At 48.9% G+C, this 24831-nt stretch overlaps 2 long non-coding RNA genes across 2 annotated transcripts in view; one reads left to right on the top strand and one right to left on the bottom strand.

Moving 5' to 3' along the window:
• Window positions 1-8529: 8529 nt before the first annotated feature.
• On the bottom strand, window positions 8530-14278 carry LOC311511374. Its single transcript, XR_014709268.1, has 2 exons — window positions 13453-14278; window positions 8530-11021 (listed from the first exon to the last, which is right to left on the bottom strand). It is a non-coding gene; the product is annotated as an uncharacterized lncRNA (long non-coding RNA).
• Window positions 14279-18422: 4144 nt separating this feature from the next.
• LOC311511358 overlaps window positions 18423-24831 on the top strand; it is a 35251-nt gene continuing 28842 nt past the window's right edge. The window contains exon 1 of the long non-coding RNA XR_014709266.1: window positions 18423-18478. This is a non-coding gene — a long non-coding RNA (uncharacterized lncRNA). The remainder of the gene's footprint in view (window positions 18479-24831) is intronic.

The raw sequence follows: 24831 nt of genomic DNA, 5'->3' as shown, positions 1-24831 counted from the left end.
CAGGCGGAAGATGCCATCTTCATTCACTGTTTCAGACAACAAATCAGAGTAATCGCACATAGTCTTTCCAAGACACGCAATTAGGGTGACCAGAAGGCCTGATTTTATAGGGACAGTCCTGATATTTGGGGCTTTTTCTTATATGGGCACTTATTCCCCCCCAACCACCGCTGTCCCAGTTTTTCACACTTTCTATCTGCTCACTCTACACACAATTAATACAATGGATCTCATTACTTTTCAGATCCTTCGCTGAAAACTGCTAAAGATTCAGCCAGAACCCCAAGACAGCCCTTGGGAAATTAAATACATTCCTTAAATCTGTCCACAGCACACATTACGTAAAGCATCAGACAACCAGAAAATACTAGTTTCAGAGTAGCAGCCGTGTTAGTCTGTATCTGCAAAAAGAACAGGAGGACTTGTGGCACCCTAGAGACTAACCAATTTATTTGAGCATAAGCTTTTGTGAGTTACAGCTCATTTCATCGGATGCATTCAGTGGAAAATACAGTGGGGAAATTTATATACATAGAGAACATGAAACAATGGGTGTTACCATACATACTGTAACAAGAGTGACCAGGTAAGGTGAGCAATTACAAGCAGGAGAGAAAAAAACACAACCTTTTGTAATGGTGATCAAGATGGGCCATTCCAGCAGTTGACAAGAATGTATGAGGAACAGTGGCGGGGGGGAAATAGTATTACTTTGTGTAATGACACATCCACTGCCAGTCTTTATTCAAGCCTAATTTAATGCTGTCCAGTTTACAAATTAATTCCAGTTCAGCTGTCTCTCATTGGAGTATGTTTTTGAAGTTTTTTTGTTGACAAATTGCCACTTTTAGGTCAGAAATCGAGTGACCAGAGAGATTGAAGAGTTATCTGGCTGGTTTTTGAATGTTATAATTCTTGACGTCTGATTTGTGTCCATTTATTCTTTTACGTAGAGACTTTCCGGTTTGGCCAATGTACATAGCAGAGGGGCATTGTTGGCACATGATGGCATATATCACAGTGGTAGATGCGCAGGTGAACGAGCCTCTGAGAGTGTGGCTGATGTGATTAGGCCCTATAATGGTGTCCCCTGAATAGATATGTGGACCCAGTTAGCAACAGGCTTTGTTGCAAGGATAGGTTCCTGGGTTAGTGGTTCTGTTGTGTGGTGTGTGGTTGCTGGTGAGTATTTGCTTCAGGTTGGGGGGCTGTCTGTAGGCAAGGACTGTCCTGTCTCCCAAGATCTGTGAGAGTGATGGCTCGACCTTCAGGATAGGTTGTAGATCCTTGATAATGCGTTGGAGAAGTTTTAGTTGGGGGCTGAAAGTGATGGCTAGTTCTGTTAGGCTGATTTCCAAAGGAAATGGAATTCACATCATGCTGGTTTCCCCTAGGTGCAGCCAAAGAGTTGTGGGCAGGAGAAGTTGGTGGGGTTGAGACAGCTAAGTTGCTCCAGGAAAAGGAGGATTTGTGGCACCTTAGAGACTAACAAATTTATTTTCTCTAAGGTGCCACAAGTCCTCCTTTTCTTTTTGCGAATACAGACTAACACGGCTGCTACTCTGAAACCTAAGTTGCTCCCTTCATCTTAGAATACATGTTAATTCTGACACTCAAACACACACACACCCCAAATCTACACTGTAAGCCAATATACAATTTTTACAATTTTTACAATTTTTAAAATAAAAGTGGACTGGAAACAGTAAGTGTTTAACAGTTTCCCTATATTGCACAATGTGGGAGAGTGGGCGGGCGGAATGAGGGCTCTGACTGCGGATGAAGGGTTTGGAGTGTGGGGGTGAGGGATGCAGGGTGGGCCGTGATGAGGGGTTCAGGGTGAAGGAGGGGGCTCAGAGCTGGGGCAAAGGGTTGGAGTGCGACTGAGGAAGAGGAGTTTGGGGTGCAGGTAGGCTGCTCTGTGCTGGGGCCGGAGGAGGACTCCCCCCCCAACCCTCTTCCCACTGGCAGAAGTCAGGTCGGAAAACTACTCTAAAAAATAAAATAAAGCCTGGAACACTCTGGAAGGGACTGCCTGTGACTTCACTGCCTAATGAGGAGTGCGGAAAAGCAGTGTGTGGGGATTGAAACGTCTCCCTCAAAACACCTTTCACTACTCTCAAGACAAAAAGAATTCACCTACCAAGCACTTCCAGACTTACTTCAAGAGCTGTGAGGAGCCATCCCAAGCCATGCTGCGGAACAGCATCTTCAAACTCGAGAAACATTGCGGAGCGGAAGAGTATCAGTTTACATCTCTGCAAGAGAAGAAGAGACCAAGAGGTTTGTCATAAACAGTGCTGTAAAATCCCTCGTGGCCAAGAGCAAAACCCTTTCATCTGTAAAGGGTTAAGAAGCTAAGATAACCTCACTGGCACCTGACCAAAATGACCAATGAAGAGACAAGATACTTTCAAACCTGGCGGGGGGAACAAAGGGTCTGTCTGTCTGGGTGATGCCTGTGCCGGGAACGGATCAGAAATGCAGTCACAGAAACTCTGTTAAGTTAGTAAGTAAATCTAGCTAGAAATGGGTTAGATTGCCTTTTCTTTAATGGCTGGTAAAATACGTTGTTCTGAATGGTATGTATATTCCTGATTTTGTGTCTTTTTGTAATTTAAGGTTTTCACAAGAGGGATTCTCTATGTTTTTAATATGATGACCCTCTATGGTATTTACCATCCTGATTTTACAGAGGTGATTCTTTTATCTTTTCTTTAATTAAAATTCTTCTTTTAAGAACCTGATCAATTTTTCATTGTTCATAGAATCATAGAATATCAGGGTTGGAAGGGACCTCAGGAGGTCATCTAGTTCAACCTCCTGCTCAAAGCAGGACCAATCCCCAACTAAATCATCCCAGCCAGGGCTTTGTCAAGCCTGACATTAAAAATATCAAAGGAAGGAGATTCCACCATCTCCCTAGCTAACACATTCCAGTGTTTCACCACCCTCCTAGTGAAAAAGTTTTTACTAATATCCAACCTAAACCTCCCCCACTGCAACTTGAGACCATTACTCCTTGTTCTGTCATCCGCTACCACTGAGAATAGTCAGCTACCACTGAGAATCCGCCCTCATTCTTCTCTTCCGCAGACTAAACAATCCCAGTTCCCTCAGCCTCTCCTCAGAAGTCATGTGTTCCAGTCCCCTAATCATTTTTGTTGCCCTCCGCTGGCTCTCTCCAATTTTTCCTCATCCTTCTTGTAGTGTGGGGCCCAAAACTGGACACAGTACTCCAGATGAGGCCTCACCAATGTCAAAGAGAGGAGAACGATCACGTCCCTCGATCTGCTGGCAAGGCCACTACTTATACATCCCAAAATGCCATTGGCCTTCTTGGCAACAAGGGCACACTGTTGACTCATATCCAGCTTCTCGTCCACTGTAACCCCTAGGTCCTTTTCTGCAGAACTGCTGCCGAGCCATTCAGTCCCTAGTCTGTAGCGGTGCATGGGATTCTTCCGTCCTAAGTGCAGGACTCTGCACTTGTCCTTGTTGAACCTCATCAGATTTCTTTTGGCCCAATCCTCAAATTTGTCTTGGGCCCTCTGTATCCTATCCCTACCCTACAGCGTATCTACTTCTCCTCCCAGTTTAGTGTCATCTGGAAACTTGCTGAGGGTGCAATCCACACCATCCACCAGATCATTTATTAAGATATTGAACAAAAACGGCCTGAGAACCGACCCCTGGGGTACTTCAGTTGATACCGGCTGCCAACTAGACATGGAGCCATTGATCACTACCCGTTGAGCCCGACAATCTAGCCCAGCTTTCTATCCACCATTCATCCAGCTCATACTTCTTTAACTTGCTGGCAAGAATACTGTGGGAGACCGTGTCAAAGTCAAGGAACAGCACGTCCACCGCTTTCCCCTCATCTACAGAGCCCGTTATCTCGTCATAGAAGGCAATTAGATTACTCAGGCATGACTTGCCCTTGGTGAATCCATGCTGACCGTTCCTGATCACTTTCCTCTCCTCTAAGTGCTTCAGAATTGATTCTTTGAGGACCTGTTCCATGACTTTTCCAGGGACTGAGATGAGGCTGACTGGCCTACTTTAGCCTTTTTCCACTCGGTCGGGACTTCCCTCGATAGCCATGAGTTTTCAAAGATAATGGCCAATGGCTCTGCAATCACATCTGCCGACTCCTTTAGCGCTCTCGGATGCAGCGCGTCCATCCAGCTTTTCTAAATAGTCCCGAACCACTTCTTCCTTCACAAAGGGCTGGCCACCTCCTCCCCATGCTGTGCTGCCCAGTGCAGTTGTCTGGGAGCTGACCTTGTTCATGAAGACAGAGGCAAAAAAAGCATTGAGTACATTAGCTTTTTCCACATCCTCTGTCACTAGGTTGCCTCCCTCATTCAATAAGGGGCCCACATTTCTTTGACTTTCTTCTTGTTGCTAACATACCTGAAGAAACCCTTCTTGTTTCTTTTAACATCTCTTGCTAGCTGCAACTCTTTGGGTGATTTGGCCTTCCTAATTTCACTCCTGCATCCCCGAGCAATATTTTTATACTCATCCCTGGTCATTTGTCCAATCTTCCACTTCTTGCAAGCTTCTTTTTTGCGTTTAAGATCAGCAAGGATTTCACTTTCTAAGCAAAGCTGGTCACCTGCTATATTTACTATTCTTTGTAGACATCGGGATGATTTGTTGCTCAGGCTTCTAAACTTAATCCAGAGACTCTCAGGTTTTTCTGCAGTTGCATACTTCAGCTCTTAGGAGTCATACTGATCCCTTCATACAATGCAACTCACACACCTTTTCTGCCCTGCCTGTCCTTCCTGTACAGTTTATATCCATCCATGACAGTACTCCAGTCAAGTCTCTCTTATTCAAATCACATTATAATTCCTTGACTGTGCCAGGACTTCCAGTTCTCCCTGCTTGTTTCCCAGGCTTCTTGCATTGTCTATAGGCACTTGAGATAACTCGCTGATTGTCCCTCTTTCTCAGTATCTTTCTTAAGAACCAAGGGTTTAGGTCTGTGTTCACCTGTACAAATTGGTGATGATTCTTATCAAGCCTTCCCTAGGAAAGGGGGTGTAGGTCTTGGGGGTATGTTTTGGGGGAAGATGTCTTGAAGTGGGCTCTTTCCATGTTCTTTGGTTATCACACTTGGTGGTAGAAGCATAGGGTTCAAGGACAAGGCAAACTTTGTACCTTGGGGAAGTTTTTAACCTAAGCTGGTAAAAATAAGCTGAGGGGGCTTTCATGCAGGTCCCCACATCTTTAGCTTAGAGATGAGTGGGGAAGGAACCTTGACAAGGGTTCTCACTGAGAGAGGGATAGTCTGGGGGACATCGAACCTTCCCCGGTCCCTAGTCCTCCTTTTTTTCCTGTTAGTGGAGATTCCTGTAATCTGTGCTACACAGGACAGTGCTCAGGAGATGGAACTGAGACTTAGCTGGAGAAAGCCATAAGGTATCGCCAGAGCTCCATCCTTCTGCACAAAGAGACTGCACGAGAGCATGACGCAGCTTTTAGATCCCAAAGAGTCTGAAGAAAGGGGCACTCAGCTTACGCTTCCTCCATATTCCACTTGGCCCAATGAAACAAGGCAACGTCTGGTGAATGTTGGGAAGCTAGGACCTGGAGAACCTGGCTCAGGGGCTCCAGGGAAGAAGGCAAGGCAGCTTTACCCACTTTCCAGAAGGCTGTATGGAGAGACCAGCCTGGAAAGGGCTGCAGTTGATGTGAGCAGATAGCTCCCTGAAACGAAGGGGCACTTGCATATCTATGCACCCTTTTCAAATGGGAAGAGGCTGATGCCACCACTGCTGGCCATTAGATATCACTGCTACTCCAAGGAAAAGACACTCTGTGCAATACCTAGGTGTCACTGCTGCTCCAACATTGGGCTTAAGAGAAATGTTGAACACAGGCTGAGTATCCTGAAGCCTATTTTTGTGTAGCCATGAACAAAATGCAGGAAAAGCATAAGATTTCGTGAGCTACAGCTCAAGTCTGTTGAAATTTGGAAGGAACTGAGTGAGATCTTAAAAAGAGATCTATGCAATGACAGAGTTCAATTACAAGCATTAAAAAACAAATGGGACAAGCACGATCTGCAGCTCATTTTCTTGCAAATATTCTCAATACTTGGTACCAGGGTTAAACCTTAACTGCTGTAGGAGAGAAGTTGGCTATGACATGGACATCCAGCCTCATCCCCGCCATAATGCCATCTATAATAAACTTCAGAGCTAAGAGTGACCCATTGAAGAAATATGCGTTTGCTGATGTTTTAAAGGAAGTCACACTAGTAAACTAATAGAAGTCACTTAATCACTTGGATTCAGAGAATGTTGAAGTGATAATCTCACTTTTAACATCAGTAGCTTCTTCTGCCAGGGTAGAAAAAAATATTTTTCTTACTTTCGACTAAAGCATTCCAAATTCAGAAGTCGTTTGGGACCCGAAGAAGCAGGAAAGCTGGTTTGTCTTTTCCAGAATATGAATAAACAGGAAAATGGAGGTGAAAAAAAGTGAGTTAGGTGCAGAAGCCAATATTTTAAGTTTCTCATATTGATCTGGCTGACAGTCAATTTCATTTGTTGGGTTTTTTTAACTATTTCTTTTAACTATTTTAGTTAAACAATATTAACAAAAACAGACCTGAACATTTAACTAAATTCCAAAATTCATATGCTTGTTTTGATAATATGTTTGCTATTGAAACAAAAATTCAGAATACATAACGTTACCTAAAACAAGTTAAATGTGTTTCCTAATACAGCCTGGCAAGAAAATCCAACAAATATTAATGATTATCCTGTTGAATTGGAGATAGTTCATCTCCCAGTGACTTCATAAATAACTGCTTCAATTACCTTTGGTAAATTAAATAGCAAAACAATCATTCATTTTCTGATATAGCTGTAAAACTAATCTTAAAAGTTTTCAAACTAAATCACTTAAAAATTTATAGTGTGTACCTTCTAAAAATGAAACCTACATCTGAGTTGTGAAGAATATATATTAAGGTTATACCAACCAACAAGAATGCACTTTTAAATCATGGATGTCTACATAAATCACTAGTCAGGCAGTTTAATAAATTTAATTTATATCAAATTGATCCTGATAGTTAGATAAAACAATTTGTTCATTTGCTATTTCTCTGGTTAGTAGAAACAAATCTATTGAGAGAGGCTCATGTCTTACCACAAAGATGAAAAGGTTCATGTCCCCCTTCTTGTATATATTATGTCTTTATTACATTTAGCTTGTCAACATTACGGTAAGGTCTGAGTATTTCTATTCAAATCCCAATCTTATTTATGTAACATTTATCGATGTATCAGTCCTCGATATTGTCAGTACGACTGAGAGCTCATTTCTATTTAAACTTCTTTGTAGTAATTGTTTATTGCAAAAAAAAAGGCAAAAGGAGACTTCCCAAATACTGCCATAACATTCCCTTTTTAAAGTACAGAGAAATATTAATGATTAGACAGAGCATCCTTCTCAATTGATACACAGTTAAAGGACTGAAATTAATCGGGGGGTGGAGGACTGTGTCTGAATTATATGAAAGTTGGGCAGAAAGATTTGACAATCAATATTTTTTTGGCTCTAATGACTCAAAACACGCGTAGTTTTAAAACTTAAAAATAGCTCTGCATTTCTTTCCTGTCTGCAAAAATTCCAAACATCTCTTTACTGACTTTCTGCAGAGACACTTTTTATAGGGCTCATCCAGAAAGTGCATTGTTTCCTAGGTACAGCTTTTGTTGTCTTTTACAATTCACAGATCTTTTGTATTAAGTATTAAAGTAAACGTTGAGAGATTATTTCTGTTCAATACTGACACAAAAAACTGCAATAGAAAACTCACTTTTCTTCATTAAAACCCTTCATGTTACATTCTGGTTTGAAAGGTATCAGGTTTAGTCTTTCACTAATTTCTTTTAAATAGTTAAACAAAAAATGAAACAACTCCACAAAAATTAAAGAACCAAATCATCCACACTAGGATCCAGACCATTATATAAAAATTTTCTCATCGGAGGGAAGAAAATCAGATTTACCAATTATTGCATTGTGTTTCCAAAGAAAGAAAGAAAAAATGTTGGTCGGCGTTTCCCTTTATTTTCCTTTATCTTCAATATCATATTAAGGATGAGAGATTATTTCTATTAAACCTGCTCTTCAGGAGGTCAGATTAGAGGAGGCCGGTAGTCCCTTTGTGACTTTCTGTGATTCAAAATTATCAATTTTTCAAGTTAGCTTTTAGTGTCAAATTAATCCAGTTTAGTCTTTCCCCAAATTTTATAAAGTTATATTTAAAAAACAACCTTCAATGCCCAAAGAAGAATAAAAAAGAAGAAAACGTTCAAATTAAGCATCTCCACAGCAATTAAACAAATTCCCACGAGGATCCAATTTTGTACAAAATATTCCTTGTCAGAGGAAGGGTAATGACACTGTTGCCGGCACCCAGTGCCGAGAGGCTGAACAACAGCTTGAGTTGGTTCATTACCCGGTGTGCTGCACCCAATAATCACAACAGGGTGGAGAAGCAGAAAAGTTTATTTGCAGCTGCAAAAAGGTACAGGGAGAATAAAATCTCAAATCCTGCACAACAGAGCAGGAAGTTACACAGGCTTTTATACATCCTTTTTTCCAGCATACTTGTCCAATAGCAAGCTGCCCCAAGTATCCATATAGCCAGCCAATCCAGTTCCCAGCTAGTTCCCTGATTATCTGTATCATTTGTTAAGCTATACATAAAGCTGCTTTATTCAGCATTGTTCTTCCATATCTCCCCTGTTTGGCCTTGCTTAGTTTCAGGCAGTCTGACTCTGCAACATACTGTTGCAGATTCTCAGCATAACTGCTGTGTGTGCCTCCAGGCGGGGGGGCCAAGGACACTTGGGCCTAGTACGCAGAGCTGCTGCGAATGCCTCCAGGCAGGAGGGGGGGGGCCAAGGACACCCGGGCCTAGTGCGAGGGGGCTTCATCGACACTCGTGGTCTTCCATCCCCTCGAGTTACCTAGTGGCCATGCCCCAGTGTTCCCAACAACTCCCCCCTTTGAGAACACTCAACAGCCTTGGCTCTGAGTTTTCTCACTTGGGCTACTTATTTTTTACAATATGACTTTGCATAAGCACTTTGTGATAGCCTGAAGAGAAGGACTTATTAACTTCTGCAAAAGGGCCCTGACACATGAGACTGCACAGCATAATACCAGTAATACAAGCAATACAGGAAAGAGAATTATCAATAGCAGGCTAAATAAACCACCAAGCCAAGACGACAAACCCCAGCCTGAAAACAAGGTTTGCAACCAATTGTTCTCTGGGGCAGTATAGGCAACCTGTGCTCCGGCTCGGGCATGGGCTTCAGCCTGTACCACCTTTTCATAGATCTCATAACTGCTATCATTTACATATACACAACATCGGGGCCCAACGAGGGCACAAACCCCTCCTTGGGATGCCAAGAGATAGTTCAAAGCCAGCCTGTTTTGGAGGGAAAACGTCCTGAGCTGCTGTACCTCTTTATTTAATGTTTTTACTGTTGACCCTAAATCACTAACCGAGTCCTCTAACTCTAAGGCCACCTTCTCAAATACCATCTGCAGCCTTATAGTATAGCGGCCTATGCATGCCATGGCTGGCCCGGTAAACAGTGGTGCTATTCCCAGTACAGAGCACCCTACCAGCTTCTCGGTTGTGAGGGGATTCTTCATATTGCCCGCTAATGCCGTAGTCAGTCGCCGCAGGGTCTTTTCTCGTGACTCAACAGAGGTGTCTCGGGCATTTCTCATCTTTCCTTTGGGCAGTGTGGCAGTTATGGAAAGATGAGGAACTCCATGAGCTATATAACAGCTACCTGTCCAGTTGGCTGGCAGCACCTTGTAAGCCTTTCGGCCACATACAAAATAGTGACCCTGTAGGGCCCAGTAAGGACTGTTTCTTAAGGGGATTCCTGGGATATTTAAGGCTGCTTTGGCTGCTTTTTTAAACAATTTATATGCCCCTAAGGGGGCATCCCATCCTCCTGATTGGGTACAAGTGGGGGCAATTCTAATTGTGCCGTTCAAATTACACTCGCCATAGGGACCACTACAAACCCACCATTGGCTTGCTACATTGGAGATGATAACTGGACGGCAAGTTATATTTCCAAACCCCTTTTTTGTGGTAAGATTATTTGTAAGTGTTTCCCTAAAAGGGGAGGAACCATTACACCCACACTGTTGGCCTCCCCTGTTGGTTTTTATTTAATACCCATCAGCCCACTGTGTAATGACACAGGAGCTCTTTCCCACAGGATGCCCATAGTGATCAGATTGGTTTTGGGTAAAACATAACACTCCCTCAGTGAGTACTGCAACTGAATACTCCTGGTCCTGATAGGTGGCTTGCTGTAAAGAGGTCTTGTTCCAGAACGGTGAGTCTGTTTTTTCCTGCTCTTTGGTGGTGGCTAATTTTGCTAGGGTCAAGGGCAGCATGTCAAGGGGCATTTTCGTTTTGGGGGACAGTGGAGTTGGAGCAGATACCCAGCAATCAGTCTGGTTTGTTAAATTAGCAACATGGTGCGCAAGCAAAACAAAGGAGTTATGCTCCCGATATGCACAGTTTGGAAATACCAATACAGAGAATAACAATTTTACCCAATTAATTATTACCAGAGTCTTCCCAACCCAGGGTCTCCAGTACCTGCGTGGGCCCATTTTAGCATTAAGGTGCCTGCTATTTGTGTCTTTTAAACAGTAGCTTTAGCCCGAGATCGTCACTAGATGAGGAGTCAGCAGGTTGGATGGTCCACTGTTCTGCTGACGAGGGGGCAGGTACTGCCTTCAGATGAGAGTGATGGATCCAGTTCTTGTGTCCCTCGATCTTTGCCGCTGTATGGGAGATCAGCAGGACGGTATAGGGTCCTTTCCACTTTTCCTGGAGAGGCTCGTCTTTCCAGGTGCAAACAAGCACAGAGTCACTGGGCTGTAAGGAGTGAACGGGAGAGTCCAAGGGGAGAGGCTGTGAATCTTTGGTATACCTGTGAAAAGACAAGAGAACAGCAGACAGGGAACACATATATTGTGACAAAAAAAACATTACCCAACTCCCATTCCCCTGACAGAACCGGGGTGCCATTCATAGGCCATGCCCTTCCAAACATAATTTCAAAGGGACTGAGCCCTAATCTACCCTTTGGGAGAACGCGGATACGGAGTAGGACGAGGGGCAAAGCATCAGGCCATCGCAGTGAGGCTTCTTGGCACACTTTTGAGAGATGCCGTTTAAGGGTCTGATTGGTACGCTCCACTACACCACTGGATTGCGGTCTCCAGGGCGTATGGAGTTTCCGGGGGATCTGTAAGGCATGTGAGATGCTTTGAATGATTTTTGACGTGAAGTGTGTCCCGTTGTCAGATTCCATCCACAGGGGGAGTCCAAAGCGAGGAATGAGCTCCTTAACAAACTTGAGGGCCACTGTCCTGGCAGTGCAGTTACAGCATGGGAAGGCTTCTGGCCGTCCGCTGAACCGATCCACTATGACAAGGAGATATTTGAACCCTTGGGTCCGGGGAAACTCAGTAAAGTCTATTTGCCACACTTGTCCGGGGCCCGGAGTGGGTTCTAGGGCAGCTGGTGGCACAGGATGTCCCGGTCGAGGGTTATTCTTTTGGCAGACTAAGCAGTCCGCTTGTACCTGGGCAGCCAGGGGTCGGAGTCCGGAAGTGATAAAATATTTTCCCATTAGTTGGATAAGTGCTTTCCTGCCAGCATGAGTGGTTTGATGTAGTTTCTGAAGCACTGGCCAGATTAGGCCCTTTGGTAAGAGGACCTTCCCTTCTGGGGAGGGAACCATCCCTCCTTTTACAACAGCATAACCCGCCCTCCTTTGCCCATCTATTACAGTACTGCTACCATCAGTGTACCACTCATAATCTGCATTTGGGAGGGGTACATCCTTTAAATCCGGACAGCTGGAGTACTGGACATCTATGATCTCTAAACAGTCATGTTCTGTTCCTCTGTTTCTGGCAAGAGGGTGGCTGGGTTAAGGGAGGGGCAAGGCTGTAGGGTGACTTCAGAGTTCTCTAACAGCTTAGCCTGGTACCGAGCAATCCGAGCCTGGGTGAGCCAAAGCCCTCCCTTTGCATCCAATAAGGCTCAGACCATATGGGGAGTATAGATTTGCATAACCCCTCCCAATGTTAGCTTCTCAGCTTTTTCAAGCAATAGGGCAGTAGCTGCGACCGCCCGTAAACATGCCGGCCAACCCTTTGCAACCTGATCCAATTGCTTAGAAAAATAAGCCACGGGATGTCTCCATGCTCATAACAGCTGTGTGAGCACTCCTAGGGCCACCCCCCTTCGTTCATGTGCATACAACTGAAACGGCTTAGAGAGATCCGGCAGGTCCAGAGCTGGGGCTTCCATCAATTTTCTTTTCAGGATTTTAAATGCCCTGTCAGCCTCTGGGGTCCAATAGAAGGGGTCATGATCTGCTCCTTTTACACAGTCGTACAGGGGTTTAGCCCACAGTCCAAACTCTGGGATCCATATCCTGCAAAAGCCTGCCATACCCAGAAATGCCCTGAGCCGCTTACAATTATTTGGAGAGGAACTTGACAGATTCCTTTCTTTTTTTTTTTTTCCACTTGAACGCTGAGGCTCCCCTTTCCTTAGCTGTAACCTGATCCCTCTCCACCTCAGACAACAGGGTTCTCAGGAGGATATTACAGTCGTCTCAATCGGCTTGTGACTACTGAGGCACCCCTTAAAGACTGAAATAAACCTGCTTGCATTCGTTGAGAATTCCCCAGCCTGTGTTTTAAAAGCTGCTAAGTCTATTGGATTGAACGGCACATGGGTGTAAACTTGCATAGTGGTAGCCTGACGTCCGTCTGCCCCTGGGCAAGCCACAACAGTCTCGGTAAGCAAAGGATAGAGTACCACTGAGGGGGCAATCTCTGTAACCCGAGGCATCCTACCCTTATACGGTGGGGGTGTGGGGGCCGAAGGGGACACCGGCTCTGCCATTACAGTGGGGGTGGGGGTCTGGGGACTAACATTAGCTACTACCGAACCAGTCGGAGTCAGATTACAGTGCTGTAAAATATCTGGTCGAGTACATAAAGTCAGAAACAAATGCGCATACATATGTTCATTCCATTTACCCATTCACTGACAAAACAAAACTAATTGGAGGATCGTGTTGTAATTAATTGACCCTCCTGGTGGCCACCACTCCTGGTCCTCTAGTTGATATTGAGGCCAGTCAACTGTACAGAATCGTTTTAATTGGCTCTTAGTCATCGGATCCACACCAAATACCTTCCAGTTTGCTAGAATGCACTCTAGGGGCGTACACCGTGCCCTAACCCCTGAGCTCTGTCCCTGTCCCATACCTACAGGGTAACTCTGGGCGTCCCCAGGTTCCAAGAGAGCATATAATCCGGATTTTAAAAGGTTCCTACCTTATCCAAGGGACCGGTTCTTCACCGCCGTCCACAACAGCTTCTCCACTACATGAGTGCGTTGCACCGTTGTGCCCTCTGGGGTCGATCAAATCGCGTCTCCTCCGAGGCCCCCGATGAACTCACCGGTGCGCGCTGGGCGTCGGTTCTCGCCGCAATCCTCGACCTCCAGGAGGGGTCCGGGCAAGGCTAAATTGCAGCCTCGTCGCCCACCCAGGGACGCCAAAAGCTGTTGCCGGCACCCAGTGCCGAGAGGCTGAACAACAGCTTGAGTTGGTTCGTTACCCGGTGTGCTGCACCCAATAATCACAACGGGGTGGAGAAGCAGAAAAGTTTATTTGCAGCTGCAAAAAGGTACAGGGAGAATAAAATCTCAAATCCTGCACAACAGAGCAGGAAGTTACACAGACTTTTATACATCCTTTTTTCCAGCATACTTGTCCAATAGCAAGCTGCCCCAAGTATCCATATAGCCAGCCAATCCAGTTCCCAGCTAGTTCCCTGATTCTCTGTATCATTTGTTAAGCTATACATAAAGCTGCTTTATTCAGCATTGTTCTTCCATATCTCCCCTGTTTGGCCTTGCTTAGTTTCAGGCAGTCTGACTCTGCAACATACTGTTGCAGATTCTCAGCATAACTGCTGTGTGTGCCTCCAGGCGGGGGGGCCAAGGACACTTGGGCCTAGCACACAGAGCTGCTGCGAGTGCCTCCAGGCAGGAGGGGGGGGGGGCCAAGGACACCCGGGCCTAGTGCGAGGGGGCTTCATCGACACTCGTGGTCTTCCATCCCCTCGAGTTACCTAGTGGCCATGCCCCAGTGTTCCCAACAACACTTACCGATTTCTACATCTTGTTTGCCTAAAAATTAAACAGAAATAAACATACTGTTGTTGGGCCTTTCCCTTTCCTTGTGTTTTATTTCCCTGTACCCACAATGCGACTCATAAGGCTGAGGGATAATTACTGCACAGTCAGATCAGAGCAGGGGTTCTGAGCTCCCTCTCCCGCCCCCAACGCCCCCCCCCGCCCCCCCACCAGTGTGTTTTTAAAAACTCAGGGCCCAACCGTTTCTTCTGTCTGGCGTTCAGGGGTAGCAGGTAGGGCAGTTGCCCAGGGTCCCAGGCCACAGGGGGCTTCGCAAAGATAAGTTGCTCAGGCTCCAATTTCAGCCCCAGGTAGTGGGGCTTGGCGCCCTGAGCTGCAGTCCTGCCTGCTGGGGCTTTGGCTTTCTGCCTTGGGCCCTAGTGTAGGCATGTTTAGTGGACCCTTTGAAACTTGCTCACGGCCCCCCCACAGGTCCTTGGACCCCTGGTTGAGAACCACTGGACGACAGGGTCTGATCATCCCTTCTGGTCTTAAACTCTGTGACACTATGATTCTATAGCTTATCAATTTTTCAAATTAGCAATTGGTTTGAAATTCATTGTTTACTTTCCCCACACATTTCATAAAGTTACATTAAAATACAAACGCCCATGCCCTGCAAAATGATAAATACTTAATAATTAATAAATGTATGTATCAAATAATCAAAAAAGATTTTATATTACAAATATTTTAAAAGCTAAATTAAAAGCAAACACCTACACCACAATTAAACAAGTTCCCATATGAGGATACAATTTGCTACCAAAAAATGTCTTGTCAGAGGAAGATTAATGACATCTACCAATTTCTGTATCCCTCTAGCAGATTGATCATTCACCAGCAAGGCGCCTCCTGCTCGTCATCCAGGAATTAGCTCAATTCCAGCACTCAGAGCACCCCATGCTGGCCAGTGTCTCTCCTTCCTCTGGCCCCGTGTTCCTCCAGGACCCCAGTGCCCCTTTCCCTTGGGGATTCTGCCCATCGCAGTACCCCCACAAGCTGGGTCTCCTCTCCCTAAATCCTTGTAAGCCCTAAGCCACCTTGCGTCAGTGGCTACTGCCAGTCATCATCTAGCCCCCTTTCTCTGGGGTAAACTGTAGTTTGTAATGGCCTGTAATCACTGGCAAGAGGATTGGACCTGCTGTCTTTCTTGGCCCAGCTGTCTCCCTGCAGCCCCAGTGCCTCCCTGAGCCTTCAGCTAGGCCTCAGTCTGGAAACTCGCCAGGCCAGAGCTCCTCAGCTCTGCCTGCCCTTCCCTAGCACTGCTTTGTTTGAGGTACCCTGTGCTCCCAGGCAGCTAGGGCTGGAGTGAGATTGACCCTAATGGCTTTAGGATGAAGAATCCATGACGCATTTGTCACAAACATTTATGAGAAATTACTTTTTCTTTCTTTGTAATTTTCACAAACCAATTTCTTCCAAATGCTCAGGACAGAGTCCTAACTGCTGAAAATGAAAATTCTGTAATAACCCCAGCTGTGATAAGCAATGAGTTTTGCTTTCTTTGAAATTTTCATGAAATTTTTTTTCCAAATGATCAGGACATAATCCCAACTGTTTTAAAATTAATACTCTGTGATAAATTTATCACCATCAGTTATTTATTACAAATGAGAAGTACAGAATCCTAATGACTTTGTGTTAAGGATTCTATTTTTCATTGGTCACCAGCTTTATCAGTAATGACTTTCTCTCTATTTGTAATTTTCACGAACCAATCTGTTCCAAACAATGAGGACAAATTTCAACTACTTAAGAATGAATATCACCCGAGAAAGTTGTCACCAGCAGTATCAGTAATGACTTTCTCTTTGTTTCTTGTTTTCACAAACTACTCTACCCCAATGGCCAGAACAGAATCTGAATTACATTTGAAATCAAGATTCTCCAAGAAATTTGTCACCTGCAATAATGAGTAATGTCTTTGTCCTTGTTTGTATTTTTCACTAACCAATTTCTTCGAAAAGCTCAGCACAGAATACTAATGGCATTGTGATGAAGAATCCATAAGAAATTTGTCACCAGCTCTTATCAGTTAGGGCTTTCTCTTTGTTTCCAATTTTCACGACTCAATCTTCCCCAAATACTCAGGACAGAATTCCAACTGTATAAAAAAGTAAACTTTGACAAGAAATGTGTGACTCGCAGTGATCAGTGTAAGCAGACTCTGAATGAGAGGTCCCCTGACATCTAGTTGTGAGCTGTGGAAAAAGACTACTGAAGCTGATCTTGTTTGCGTGAACACACCCACCCTGCTGAGGTGCTCAGCGTGATGGGATTGTTGCCCAAATGATCACTTATCCCTTGTGTTGGATTCCCCCATCTCCTTGTTATTGGGGCAGAATTAATAAGGGTTGTTATCCTTGTTGTGTGAAGTGAGGGCAGCAGAACTGTACCTGGCATACCTCCACTTAATGGCACTCACTAGGCAGGGGACATGGGTTCCAAAGCTCATTAAGTTGAGAAAACGTGGAAGTATTGGATTGTAGACATTGTTTTGGTTGTTCTTTCTCTTGCTCCAGGATATAATAAAAGAATTAATTTAGAGTCTATTTAGAAGTGAAATTACTGATATTTAGTTTTAAGTATTAGATCTGCTTTGGGAGAGTGTTTCTATTGCAAGATACTGCCCAGTGTGCAGCAGTAGTGAAGTTCCTTCTGCACCCTAACAGCTGAAACCATGGAAAGCTGTTTTACTTCTGTGTCGGGGCGCTGAAGACATCTGGAAGAGTGGCCAGCTGGCGAAGCGGTGCTGCCAGCGGGGAGGTTGGTGGAGATGCGCGGCGAGCAGCCTGAGCAGAGCCCCGCAGAGGCATAGGAATCGGCGATGTTTGGGGCGACGAGTGAGTGCCCTATCAATGCAGCATGTAAGGTGCCTCCTTGAACTCTGGGGCTGAAATGGCAAAGGACAGCAACTGTGAGTGGGGTACAGCAAAGGGACAGGCACATTAAAGGGACTTTGGGGTTGCTGGACCAAAGACCCTGAGGGGAATAGGACACTGCCCAACTTACTTGGCGGGGAGGGGTCTTTTGCTCATGGTTTGTGTTTATTCGGGTGACTAGATGTTCCAATTTTATACAGACAGTCCTGATAACTGGGGCTTTTTCTTATAGGGGCACTTATTGCCCCACCACCACCACCCCTGTGCTGATTTTTTCACATTTTCAACTGGTCACTCTAGTGTTTATGAACCCTAGTTCCGGTGTTCTCCCAAATTAATGCTCAGTTAATTCCCTCCTTTTATTAAAAGTTAGGTGCGCAGGGGGTGGTGTGTAATTGTCCCCGGTCACTGGGTGGGGGCTCGAGCCAGGTTTGTGATTTTTTGTTGAAAATGAACCCCTAGATGCTGAACCCGGCCCTTGCTGCTGCTGGCTCCACCTGGCAGAACGGTTACACAGTCTGGAACTTGGGTTTGTTTTTAATGTTCGTGATCCGGTCGCTTCCAAATGATCAGGAGACCATCCTAGTGGGCGTGAGCTGAAGACTGCGCTACAAATTTGTCACAAGAACTGATCAGTAATGACTTTCTCTTTCTTTCTTATTTTCACAAAACGTTTTAACCCAAAAGCTCAGGACAGACACTGGAACGGCTTGAAAATGAACATTCCCGGCGCAATTGTCCCCGGGCCCTCATCCTCAAGGCTCAGCGGGGCAACATAACTTCCGGTCACTGCTCCCGCTTGGCCTCTAAAGGAGCGCGCACCAGAGCCACGTCACTTCCAGTGAGTGTTCCCGGTTGGAAATAAACGCGTTCCTCTCTCAGGTGCCACAAGTCCTCCTGTTCTTGTTCCCGGTTGGACTCTAAAGGAGTGTGCAGTGCGACAGCGTCACTTCCGGTCACTGGTCCCGGTTGGTCTCTAAAGGAGCGCCATTGATAAAACGTCACTTCCGGTCACTGCTCCCGCTTGGCCTCTAAAGGAGCGCGCACCAGAGCCACGTCACTTCCAGTGAGTGTTCCCGGTTGGAAATAAACGCGTTCCTCTCTCAGGTGCCACAAGTCCTCCTGTTCTTGTTCCCGGTTGGACTCTAAAGGAGTGTGCAGTGCGACAGCGTCACTTCCGGTCACTGGTCCCGGTTGGTCTCTAAAGGAGCGCCATTGATAAAACGTCACTTCCGGTCACTGGTCCCGGTTGGACTCTAAAGGAGCGCGGACCGAGGTAACAAAACTTCGGCTCCCTGCTTCCGGTTCGCTGCTCGCGGCGGCCGGAGACGTGCCGCGGCAGCCGAGCGCGGGGCAGGGAGCCCGGGGGGGGCCGCCGCCCGGCCTGCCCTCAGCAACCGAGCACGTGGAGAATCGCCCTCCGCCCGGGGCAGTACGGGGCCACGGGCCCACGCAGCCCCAGAGCCAGCCCGGCAGGACAGCCAAGGGCTGCCGGGAGCCGGGACTCCTGGGTTCTCTCCCCAGCTCTGGGAGGGGCGTAGGGTCTGTGGGGTTCGAGTGTGGGGGAGGGGTCACGACCCCTGGGTTCTCCCCACTGAAGCCCAAAGCAAAGCCTCGGCCCCATGCAGGGAGGAGCGGGAGATCCTGGGGGTGCAGATTCACAGATTTCCTGGGGGGGGGGGTGCTGGCCTCCTGCAGAGCCCCAGCTGGGGTGGGCGGGGGACGCAGGGACACCCTCCACCCCAAGGCCCTCGCCCGGTGGGGAGGGGAAGTGCATCTTTCCTCAGGCAGCAAATGGAAAATCCTCGGCCCTGAGCAGAGGAAGGGCAGGAATTTGGGGGCGGGGGGAGTTGCCCAGGTCTCTCCCAGCTGCACATTGTACCAGCACTTAGGAACCCAGACTGGGAAATTGAGGCGGGGGGGGGGGATGGGACGGAGCTAAGTACACAGAGCTGGGGATAGAACCCAGGAGTCCGAGCTCCCAGCTGCCCCCCACCCTCCGGCTCTAATCACTAGACCCCAGTCCCCTCCCAGAGCCAGGAGTAGAACCCAGGAGTCCCGGCTCCCAGCTGCCCCTCCCCGCAGCTCTGAGCACTAGACCTCACTCATTCTCTGACCCCCAGGGGGTTCTGGTGTCTAACTGAGCTTCCTGGCAGGACCGATTTAACGCCGGAGCCGCTCTGTCTCTAGCAGAGAATCCCCCTCAAGCATTATGGGATCTAAGATACACACCGTGCTGCACCGAACGTGGCCAACAGGGGGGCAGCACTGACTGCGGAGGCTTCTGAAGGAGCTGGGGAGGGACTCAAAGCTCCGTGAGTGGGGTGGTGAGAGAGGATGTGGGGGGGGGGGGGTCACTCTGCAGAGACAGAGCTGGCCGGGGAGCTAAATCAGCCCTACCAGGAAGCTCAGTCAGACAATATAAGCTCCTGGGGGCCAGAGAATGAGTGAGGTCTAGTGGTTAGAGTCAGAGTGGTCTGGGAGCCAGGACTCCTGATTAGAGCAGGGGAAGAAGGGCTGGTAGCTGGGTTCTATTCCTGGCTGGCATAAAATTTCCCCCCTACCAATCGGGGCTGCCACTCCTGCCGCCCTGTGGGGCAGGGCCCAAGGGGACGGTTTCACTTACTTCCTGCAGGGATCTGTGCCTAAGGGTTCAGGGGGACACTGTCAGGAGAAGGGGGGAAGCCTGGCCCTTGGGGGCAGAGACCCAGGAACTGACTAGGACACAATGGCTGGAAGGGGAATGTGTGGGGCTAGAACCCAGGAGTCCTGTCTCCCCGCCCCCTCTGCTCTAACCACTAGATCCCATTTCCCTTCCTGAGCTGGGAAGAGAACCCAGGAGTCCTGGGTCCCAGCCCCGCTTCATGCAGAGGTACCTGCCTTCCGAAAACACTCCTTCCCTCCCGAACACTGGGATCTTGACTCATTTCATGTCTCTCACTTCCTCCTTCACCTGCTCTGGTGACCCCAGTTGCCAGCCCCCCACTCAAGCTGAGGGGCTGGCTTGGATGAGCCCCATCCCGTTAGGAGCCTGCATGCCTGTGTGCTCCCCCAGAGTATGCACAGAGAAGGTCTGGGGACCCCTAATGACAGCAGCACAGCGCCCCCTAGTGCCAGGGTATTGGGGCCAGCACTGACTGCCAGAGAGCACCCCCTGTTGACCCCCACCTCGCCTCTGAAGCACAACACCCCCTGCTGAGCTCCCGCCCCGCTCCCTGCAGCACAGTGGCCCCTGCCAAGGCCCACACCCCACTCCCTGCAGCCCAGCACCCCTGCTGATCCCCCTGCCCCACTCCCTGCAGCACAGTGCCCCCTGCCTCGCCCCTGCCTCGCCCCCACCCGGGCACTATATCCACCAGCTTGGCACTACACCCCCCCACCTGGCACCACACCCATGCCTCGCACTGCAACCCCCAGCCTGGCACTGTGCCATCTCCAGCCTGGCACTGCATCATTAGACGTGCAAAGCACCCCACAGCCTGGCACTGTGCTCCACCCTGTCATTTCTATTGAGCCGCCAACCACACCCTGGGCCCTCTGCTCCCAGGCCGGCCTTTGCCCTCCAGGTGTGGCTGGCAGGGAAAGCAGCCCGGTTACTGCTGCACAGCTGCATGCGGCTGGGTGTATCAATGCACACCAGGTCCTGCTGCTGCTGAACTGCTCACCCATCTGTCCCAGGCCCCACACTGCACCCAGACCAGCAATTCTCCTCCATCTCAAGGGCTTTCCCACTTCCCTTCTCTGCCTGATGGGGAGCTCAGCAGGGGGTGCCATGCTGCAGGGAATGGGGTGGAGGACTCAGGAGGGGGTGCTCTCCACTGGCAGGCAGGGCTGGCCCCATGGTGGCGCTTGGGGGCACTGTGCTGCAGGGAATGGGGCAGGAGCAGCAGGGCCACTCTGCTGCAGGGGAGTGGGGTGGGGAGGGGGCTAGCAAGGGGCGCTGTGCTGCAGGGTGTGGGGTGGAGGGGCAATGGGAGGCACCATGCTGCAGGGACGGGGCTCAGGAGGTGCGTGGCTCCTCCATAATCCAGCTGAGCCGTTGGCTTCGCATGGTCGGGGTGCTGCCTGGGAGCTCAGCAGGGCTGGCTCCTCCACTGGGGTGGATGTAGCCAGCCTAGCCCAGAGGGCGCCCACGAGAAACCCAGCTCCTGGAGGAATCTCTGTGGGTGGGGGGGGGCCGGGTCCTGGCTCCATTTTGCTGTGGGACGGGGTGTCAGGCTGAAACCGGTTCTGAGCCCTCCTTATGGAGCAGTCTCCAGGGGCAGAACCCAGGAGTCCTGAATCCCTGATCTAGCAGCCCAACCCGCTCATGTCCCAGAGAATCCGTGCTGTCACCCCAGGGGAACCCACCCTCACCAGCCCCACATCCCCATGGACCCATATGCTCCAGCCCCAGCAGCTACTCCTGGGTCCCTACCAGGCAGGGCATGGTGCGAGGAGGGCAGAGGGGTCAGAGAAGAACCAGGGAAAGGATCAGAAAGCCTGCAGAGGGAGAGACACGGGGGGTCAGATGGTTCTGGGGTGACTTGATCCCCATCAGTCAGTACCTATCTGGGGAAACACATTTGATAACGGGCTTTTTGGTCTAGTAGAGAAGCACCCTCCAATGGCTGGAAGTTGAAGCTGGACGAATTAATCCCCAGGGCTGCCCAAGGTGATAGGCAGATGGGCCCATTTGCTCAGCGAGCGGCTCTGGCGCAAGCAGGAGGCTGTTCCAGGCCGAAATCTGGCCCGGATGATGTTGGGGGTAACGTGGGTGTGATCACTGGGCCGGCCTGGACTGGCAAGTGAGGATGCTGCAAAACCCAGGACTCATAGAATAATAGAATATCAGGGTTGGAAAGGACCTCCGGAGGTCATCTAGTCCAACCCCCTGCCCAAAGCAGGACTAATCCCCAACTAAATCATCCCAGCCAGGGCTTTGTCAAGCCTGTCCTTAAAAATATCTAAGGAAGGAGATTCCACCACCTCCCTAGGTAACGCAGTCCAGTGTTTCACCACCCTCCTAGTGAAAAAGTTTTTCCTAATATCCAACTTAAACCTCCCCCACTGCAACTTGAGACCATTACTTCTTGTTCTGTCATCAGCTACCGCTGAGAACAGTCTAGATCCATCCTCTTTGGAACCCCCTTTCAGGTAGTTGAAAGCAGCTATCAAATCTCCCCTCATTCTTCTCTTCTGCAGACTAAACAATCCCAGTTCCCTCAGCCTCTCCTCAGAATCATGTGTTCCATTCCCCTAATCATTTTTGTTGCCCTCCGCTGGACTCTTTCCAATTTTTCCACATCCTTCTTGTAGTGTGGGGCCCAAAACTGGACACAGGACTCCAGATGAGGCCTCACCTATGTCGAATAGAGGGGGAACGATCACGTCCCTCAATCTGCTGGCAAGGCCCCTACTTATACATCCCAAAATACCATTGGCCTTCTTGGCAACAAGGGCACACTGCTGACTCATATCCAGCTTCTTATCCACTGTAACCCCTAGGTCCTTTTCTGCAGAACTGCTGCCGAGCCATTCGGTCCCTAGTCTGTAGCGGTGCATGGGATTCTTCTATCCTAAGTGCAGGACCCATGTTGAACCTCATCAGATTTCTTTTGGCCCAATCCTCTAATTTGTCTAGGGCCCTCTGTATCCTATCCCTACCCTCCAGCATATCTACCTCTCCTCCCAGTATAGTGTCATCTGCAAATTTGCTGAGGGTGCAGTCCACACCATCCTCCAGATCATTTATTAAGATATTGAACAAAACCGGCCCGAGGACTGACCTTTGGGGCACTCCACTTGATACCGGCTGCCAACTAGACATGGAGCCATTGATCACTACCTGTTGAGTCAGACAATCTAGCCCAACTTTCTATCCACCTTATAGTCCATTCATGCAGCCCATACTTCTTTAACTTGCTGGCAAGAATACTGTGGGAGACTGTGTCAAAAGCTTTGCTAAAGTCAAGGAACAACACGTCCACTGCTTTCCCCTCATCCACAGAGCCAGTAATCTCGTCATTGAAGGCAATTAGATTAGTCAGGCAGGACTTGCCCTTGGTGAATCCATGCTGACCGTTCCTGATCACTTTCCACTCCTCTAAGTGCTTCAGAATTGATTCCTTGAGGACCTGCTCCATGATTTTTCCAGAGACTGAGGTGAGGCTGACTGGTCTGTAGTTCCCAGGATCATCCTTCTTCCCTTTTTTTAAAGATGGGCACTACATTAGCCTTTTTCCAGTTGTCCGGGACTTCCCCGGATCGCCATGAGTTTTCAAAGATAACTCCAATGGCTCTGTAATCACATCCGCCAACTCCTTTAGCACTCTCGGATGCAGCGCTTCCAGCCCCATGGACTTGTGCTCATCCAGCTTTTCTAAATAGTCCAGCTCTGGGAGGGGCGTGGCGTCTAAGCGACGCCAATGGCCCAGGCGATGAATCCTTGTTGGGTGGCAGTTGGAAATTACCCAGGCCCGGGTCCGCTCTGCAGTGTCCAGGGAGCTGGGGTGACCCCCAGAAGCACATGCAGCGTGCATCAGTCAGACTCCAATGCCCAACAAACCCTGCAGAGAAAGAGCCTTGGGGTTACAATACGAGCTGCAGGGGGAGGGCTCCTGGCTCCACCCAGAGGCATGGTGCCCCAGGGAGCAAAGGCTGCTGGGTAATCTCACAGTGCATCGTGGGGTGCAGTGGAATAGACCCCATAGCTAGCATGAGGGAAAGGAGCCCTCAGGGCAAGGGCCCAGAGCATGATGGGACAGGACAGGGGAACCGGCTGAACTAGCCCTGCAGCCTGTGAGCAGGAGGGAGAGGGCTGGGGACACACACTGGGACAGTAGCTGGCCCCTTCTCTCACCACAGCCCCAGGGCCAAAGCCAAGGGGGCCCTGGGCATTGGCGCTCTGCCGGCAGGGGCACAGAAGAGCTGGTACTCAGCCCAGACACCCCCTGCCCTGGGAGTTGGGCAGGCAGCCTTCGTCCCTTCAACCCGGGAGAAAACGAGGCACAGGGTGCACCCATGGGCACAGAGTGAGTGAGCAACAGAGCCAGGAAGAGAAACCAGGAGTCCTAGCTCCCAGATCCCCCAGCTCTAACCCACCAGACCCCACTCCACTCGCAGATCCGGGGAGAGAACCCAGGAGTCCTGGCTCCCATCCCAGTCCCCCCGGCTCTAACCTCTTGGCCATGCCACCTCTGCCTCCGGCCTATTGCCAATTACCCATCCAGTGACTAAGGCCCTGTCCTTGCGGGCACCCATAACAGGTGTGGCCTAAGCTCCGGCACACCTGGCCTTGTGCCATGGGCTGTGGCCAGCTGCCATCCTGCCCATTCACTGTGGCATCACCCCGCACTGCTCCCCAGGCCACTGAGCCCCATGTGTGCCGTGGTGCTGTGGCCCTGGGGCCTGGGCGTCTGCGACCCCACACTGACTGGGCATCATCCCCACTAGGAAGGGCTAGGAACCAGAAATCCTAGGTTCTCTTCCCTGCTGTGGGACAGGAGTGGGGTCTAGTGGTTAGAGCAGCAGGGCTGGGAGCCAGGACCTCTGGGTTCTCTCCCATGCTCTGGGAGGGGAGAGGGGTCTTGTGGGTTAAAGCAGGGGGGCTGGGTTCTCGCCCCAGCTTTGAGAAGGGAGCAGGATCCT

Source organism: Lepidochelys olivacea (genome assembly GCF_965140295.1).
Source record: "Lepidochelys olivacea isolate rLepOli2 genome assembly, chromosome: 22".
Classification (NCBI taxonomy): domain Eukaryota; kingdom Metazoa; phylum Chordata; order Testudines; family Cheloniidae; genus Lepidochelys; species Lepidochelys olivacea.
Note: the sequence above shows the minus strand (reverse complement) of the source record. Positions and strands in the feature narration are given on the sequence as shown.